This window comes from Bemisia tabaci, chromosome 4 (genome assembly GCF_918797505.1).
Source record: "Bemisia tabaci chromosome 4, PGI_BMITA_v3".
In the NCBI taxonomy this organism is placed as follows: domain Eukaryota; kingdom Metazoa; phylum Arthropoda; class Insecta; order Hemiptera; family Aleyrodidae; genus Bemisia; species Bemisia tabaci.
Genome location: NC_092796.1, coordinates 51,283,294 through 51,289,558, shown reverse-complemented (window position 1 = coordinate 51,289,558; position 6,265 = coordinate 51,283,294). Strand labels below are relative to the sequence as shown.

At 33.9% G+C, this 6,265-nt stretch overlaps 1 protein-coding gene across 4 annotated transcripts in view; it reads right to left on the bottom strand.

The window, feature by feature from the left end:
* Window positions 1–3,122: 3,122 nt before the first annotated feature.
* Window positions 3,123–6,265, bottom strand: part of lap (phosphatidylinositol-binding clathrin assembly protein lap) — a 41,842-nt gene continuing 38,699 nt past the window's right edge. For all 4 annotated transcript variants that reach the window (XR_011899800.1, XM_072300015.1, XM_019059110.2 and 1 more), the window contains one exon: window positions 3,123–6,107. The gene's annotated coding sequence lies outside the window, so the exon portion shown is untranslated. The remainder of the gene's footprint in view (window positions 6,108–6,265) is intronic.

Sequence of the window (6,265 nt, the reverse complement as noted above, 5' to 3'; positions counted from 1 at the left end):
ACCCTCCTCCAAGTTTTAGGAAGGATATTCACTATCCCATTTGCAAAAAAGAAAAGGATCAGGGCTTTCAACGCTGCTGAAACTCCTATCAAAAATACCAAGCTACCTGAAGCACATACGTGCAAAGCTGCTATGAATAGACCTATGATTAATTATCTTATATTTCACTATGATAGGAGTCACATCTTGCGTATTCAGAATTAGCGTTGCAAGTGAAGACCGGACTAACGCCATTTTCAATACTTTTTGTATTTAAAATTTCACGACCGTTACTAGTACTACCTGATATCCTGGTGGGTGGTTGGAAGCGGATGATCTCAAAACAGATCAAGTCTTCAAAATTAATGACACAAATGGTCACTGATGTTGAAATCAATTTTCCGACACAACATGCTTGTGACTCATCTTTATTACAGGGAAAGATTGACTTCACGATCCATTGGACTCCAATAAGTCGGCAGTTAGGGAACTTCCACGGATTACTTTACGCTTTGAGGGGTTGGGAAAAATCTGACCTTGGGTGATGAATATAAGAGAGCAGAAGAGTTGATACTAGCACTGTTTAAAACCCACAAGAAAGTAGTTGTAAAGGAACGATTCTTTAACATCTTTTGATGGTGCTGGTAAGAACACTAAAAAAAAAAATTGCCATTTTTTTGTAAAAAATTGCCATTTTTTTTGCAAAAAGAGAGAGGCGCCAGCAAACCGTGACATAATAGGTCAGGAAATCGCAGACCTGCATAATGGGACAAGGAGTGATGAGGGACCTGAAATTTTAGAAATCAGTGACGTACCTAATTTATGAACTGCTGCTTGTGCACTGTGAATTGTCTATAAAATTTATTCTTTGATGCCTTCACGAATAAAGATATTGATGCTCTCAATAGTAACTGTGTATAGAGGGTCTAAAGTGGTCAAACTTTCAAAAGTAAGCAGCCACCGTGACAACACCTCAATTGAGCGAATCTTAAACTGCTCCATTCAAATGATGGTTGCTTACGAAATGAGGCAATTTCTTTTTCTTTTTTTTTGCAATTTTTGGAATTGTTGGTGTTGGACCGAAGTATGCATTCTTTATCCAAGATTATCAATTAAAGCTGAGGATTCCACAAGTGGTTTTCTTCCAGTTTGGTGTATTCTACATGACTTAACAGGGCAAATGTCTGTAGAGTGGATCGTAAAAAAAAATATTGGTGTTGATTGCTAAATAAGACTTAGAAACGCGACTTAAGTCAAGACTCAGAAAAACATTTTTCTTACTTCGTTAGAGTGAGGTAAAACTTACCCAGGCTTTGCAAATAAATCTTATTGTTAGAAAAAAGTTTTCTACTTGATATGAAAATAATTTTGTTATAGTGGTGTATAAGACTTTTCTATGTTCGATGATTGATTCTACCTGACAGTGAGTGAACTTCCTCTTAAGATAATCCACAGTAAAGCAAAAATAGGGATTTTGTATGCTCTTTAATATGTATATCATTTTTATTTCATCTCTAGCTGTGAGATGCGCAAGACAGCAAAATGTTCCACATTCACTAAAATGCATAACTATAAGCATATATTACAAAGCACTTAAATACGCAATTTTTGAAAATAATCCCTACAATTATTGTCTTTTGAATTCCCTACAACCTTCCTTATGGCACCTTATTTATCAGATACAAATCAAAGAGATAACAGAACTCAGTGTTACCTTCCAGACTGTAATGAAGCATTCAATGAGTCAATTTAAAGGAGGGCTATCACTTGTTAAAACAACTTTGGCCAAAGTCACAATAGAGAGCAAATTTGAAAAATACACAACGCAACAAAAATGCATGATATTTAATTATCTACATTCCTATTATATGCATAAGTGATGAAAAAATAAGCTGCCACTTCTACAATCTTCAATTTTGCATTAGTGCAAGTACCATAAACGCCGCTTATTATGATCACGGTCAATAAAATCATTTTTACAGTAACAGAGAGGCAACATATTTTTACCTGCAAAACTCACCGCATATTGTGATCGACCGTCCATTTATTGTGATCGACCGTCCATTTATTGTGATCGACCGTCCATTTATTGTGATCGACCGTCCATTTATTGTGATCGACCGTCCATTTATTGTGATCGACCGTCCATTTATTGTAATCAGGAAGGCACACCTTCATCAGCGCTGAACTATTGTAAGAGCTTATTTTTGCTGACCAATGCGTCTTTAAAAAATGTCATCTGACAGTAATTAGACTTGCATCAGTCAGTGCATAAAATAATGTCTTGCAATTTAGGAATTAAAATTTGAGGGCAGTTTTATAGCGATTTTTTTTTTATTCAAGGTATGAAGCAGGTTCACGTAAACGTTAAAGAGACCTAATTGTGACAGGGAAGGAACAAATTTCAGAACAAATGATAAGCTTCCGAATGAAAATCAGTGGGATGCTGTGCAGAACTGCAGAAGTTACCAATATCGCAATCATTTGTGCGTGAAATTAATTTTACTGAATTGACAAAAAATTGAACGTCAGCCAGTGGAGAGTCTGAGTAAACTTGAGTGTACACATAATTTTACCGTTTTTTTTCCCTGTCACTTTTTAGAATCAGCCTCTTTAGCCGAGGACTAATACTTGCTTTGCCAAACCTGACCACAATAAGCAGCGCCCATGGTACACACACGTACTGGTAACACTGAGAGAAACTCAATTAGGCGACGAGAACAGTCCTGCTTCTAAAATATCTACCCACTAAAAGCAAGAGAGAGTTTACCATTAAAGTGGCCAGGAAAGCTCGGAGCTTAGGTCAATCTAACACATCCAGAGGATGTTCAGATGAGCAATTAATCTATGCATGAAGCACATCCTGGCGCCAAAAAAATAGCTTGCCTGAAGGAATGAAGGGACCAGTTTTAATAAACCATAGAAGAACAGATCATCTATTCTGATGGAGTGAAAGACCATTTTTAGAACCAATATGAATGTCTCCACAAGGCAAACAGTTGCAAGGGTCAACATTTCATTCTCAGCAGGATCAGCAAAGTTAATGTAAGATTCTCAACGGAAAGAAAACATATCCTAGGGAAGAGTGGAAGAAAAGAGTAGGGTGTTCAAGTTAGATGAGAGATAAAAAAAACAAAAAGGAATGCTTAGGTTGACTCTCTTGCCGCTTTTAATTTTCAATTATTCGAAACAATAATTAGTTTTAAGACTTTAGTCATACATGAGAACTAATATTGCACTCAGTTGCTAACACATACATATGTAATTCTAATTTTTTATTTTATCTACAGCTGATTGGAACGTCTTGAGTAGTGCAATGCCAGAGATGCTATGGTGTAAGCATCGTTGGAACGATTTCGGCAAAGTTACTTACTCTATGAAGTTAGGAAAGCACTGATCTGAACGCTAGAATTAAACTTGCTGTAAGAAAAGTTTCTGACAATGATTTCTAACAAAAATGTACTATGAAGAATATTCCATACATTGCCAGAAACGGCTTTTTTTACTCCGATCAATTATTCAAGGAGAGTTACTAAAAATATACAATCTCTACATCAAAATCATTTGGTTCCAAAAAAAAAAAAAAAACAGGAAAAACTTAACAAAAGAAACTGTAGTCCGCCACATGGAGAAGAAGTTTGAGAACTCTACAAGGAGCCATACAATTTTTAGGACAATGCAGAATGCAATGATTTTGATGGTAACTGATCTATCTGACATTTTATTATAATGAGCAAAACTTGAGTTACACCTTTCTTGAGGCAATATTATGCTCTGACTGGCAAAGCATCTTGTAAGGGTGTTTGTCCTATGTGGCTTCAAAGGCTTAGCCAATTGAAATCAGAGTTAACGACGAGTCAAAGTAATATTAGTGAATGGAGCAAAAGCAAATAGATAAATGCTCATATGCAATGCTGCTGCTTCAACCTCTTTTCTTTTCCAGCCCCTATTCAACTCTGGTTATTTCTCTCAAAGAAAGCTTGTACGGAACTCTTGTGCAAGTGATCAAACAAATCATAAAACATGAGGCTCGGAAATTTTGTGTGGCTATAAAAACTATGAGACTTCATATTGAGTTCTCACTGCTGTTAGCTTAAACAAAAATGCATGTACCTCCTGCATTCATCACACATGTAGGACATAAAATAAAAATTTAACAGGATATGGGTGCACCAATATGACGTTTTTTGACGGCTAAAATTTTTCATAAGCTAGAGTATCACAGAAAAGTAACCTTGAACATAATTTAAAACTGTGATCAAAACATCTCTACTTAAGTTGTGAAAATTCCTTGACACTCCGCAACATGCTTCAGAGGGAAGAAAGGTGGTGAGAGGTCTTTTAGAGGAAGGAACTTTTCACTTCCTTTGATACATTATAATGCTACTTATTAGAAGTCATTTATACACCTTCATATATACATAACTTTTTAAATATATAAGATTACTATACATCTTTTATAAACAGCAGATTATAGAGACTTAAATCAAAGCTACTTAAGTGTACGTACATGCCAATTACAATCGAGGGTGATTCTGAAGATTTTTTTGATATCATAAAAATAGGATAGCGTAAAATTTTGAAGGAATTGAAGGGAGAAACAGTAATAAAAGAAAAGAAAAATAGCTAAAAGAGGCCTACTTCATGGTGAGCCTTAATTTGAAACAAGAGCAAAGAAGAAGGAAAATTAGGCATTTGATGTTACAAATAAGATGTAGCAAATAATTTGTATTCACACTAGATGGAAAGACTCCATTAATTTAAAAAAAAGGGATGGTTTTAGTCGCAAATTATGAAGTCACTTTAACATTGTAAGCAATTTGTACGGCAAAATATCCATGAATCATTCTGTACCATTTAAAAAAATGTTCATGAGACTAGCTTAAAAATATGTCTTGGAAAAATTAATATTTTTCATTGAATGCAAATATGTATACTAGAAAGGAAGGGAAACTAAAATCTCTGATGATCTTAATGATAGTAACAAAAAAAAGGAGGAGAAGAACCATACAGAACAAGAACGTGTTTGACCTAAAAATATAAACTGAGGAATGTATAAAGCCTAAAAAAAAAGAAACGATGATAATAAAACAGGTACATTTTTTTACTTGCCCTGCAACAAGTAGGTTTAAAAATTGATTTTTAAAACACAAAAGAGATCTCTTCAATTTTTTCTACGAGAACTAATAGTGCAGTAACAAAAAATACAGTAAAATAACACAAAACAGGGAACTTATTTTTCCCTAATCTATTAATCAAGAGCATGGCAAATTGGGAGAATATTATGATTTTTGGTAGATGCATATAAGGGTCTGGTTGAATGCTAGATAAAAGAAATTTCATTAAGATTATAAATGATGCTAATAATTTTTTGCAGCAGTGATAGTGTTTTAATGACTTAGAAATAACTTATTATGATGATAGACTGTTACAAAACCGCTTCTGAAGATAGTCATGCTTTTACTATATTCTTTTCTTCCCATCATGTTTAAAAAAGTATGAATCATTAGGCAGAAAAAAATTGTACTACTAGTAATAAGAATTTGTTTTCTCCCTCTTCTTTTATTGTGTTTCATTTTCAGATTTCGTTCAATTCAGTTCACTTAGAATGCACCGCAACAACTGAAAGCAGGCTCCTTTTTCCTGTAATTATTTGCAATGAACTCTTTTAAATTTAAAATATAAGATTGGATTATTCATTATTTTTTTAAAAATAAAGTGACTTATTCAGTGGCAGACACAGCATAGGAATTGAAGCAAACACTTTTAAGATGATCGGCTTGTTCTTGATAGATAATTTTCACATCAAGTATACTTTTAATACATAAAATCTAAAGAAACAATAACATATGATATACCTACTAAACCTTTGTTTCTAATATACAAATTCATTCACAGTACTATAAACAAAACAATGAATCAACTTAGAGGAACATTCACTCTTAATACAATTGTATACACATTTTACACGGATAAAGAAATACTAAAAGAGTTGTACCCGAACTAAGGGGCAAAACAGAAAATTCTCTTTCAATTCTGCCAGAATTTTTTTTATAAACTTCATAAACCGAAACTTGAAATAAACTTGTATATGATCAGTCAAAGTCTTCCTTGTCCGACTTCAAATTCTGAAAAATAAATGAGGAAAACAATGAGATTCGAATAAGCTAAGATGACGAATTTAAATACCTTTAAGCAAGAGTGCCATGACTCCATTATTCCCTAGGGCAAAATGTTTGAATACAAGAAATATGATTCCTATTGTGCTTCAGATTGCTCTCTTCCC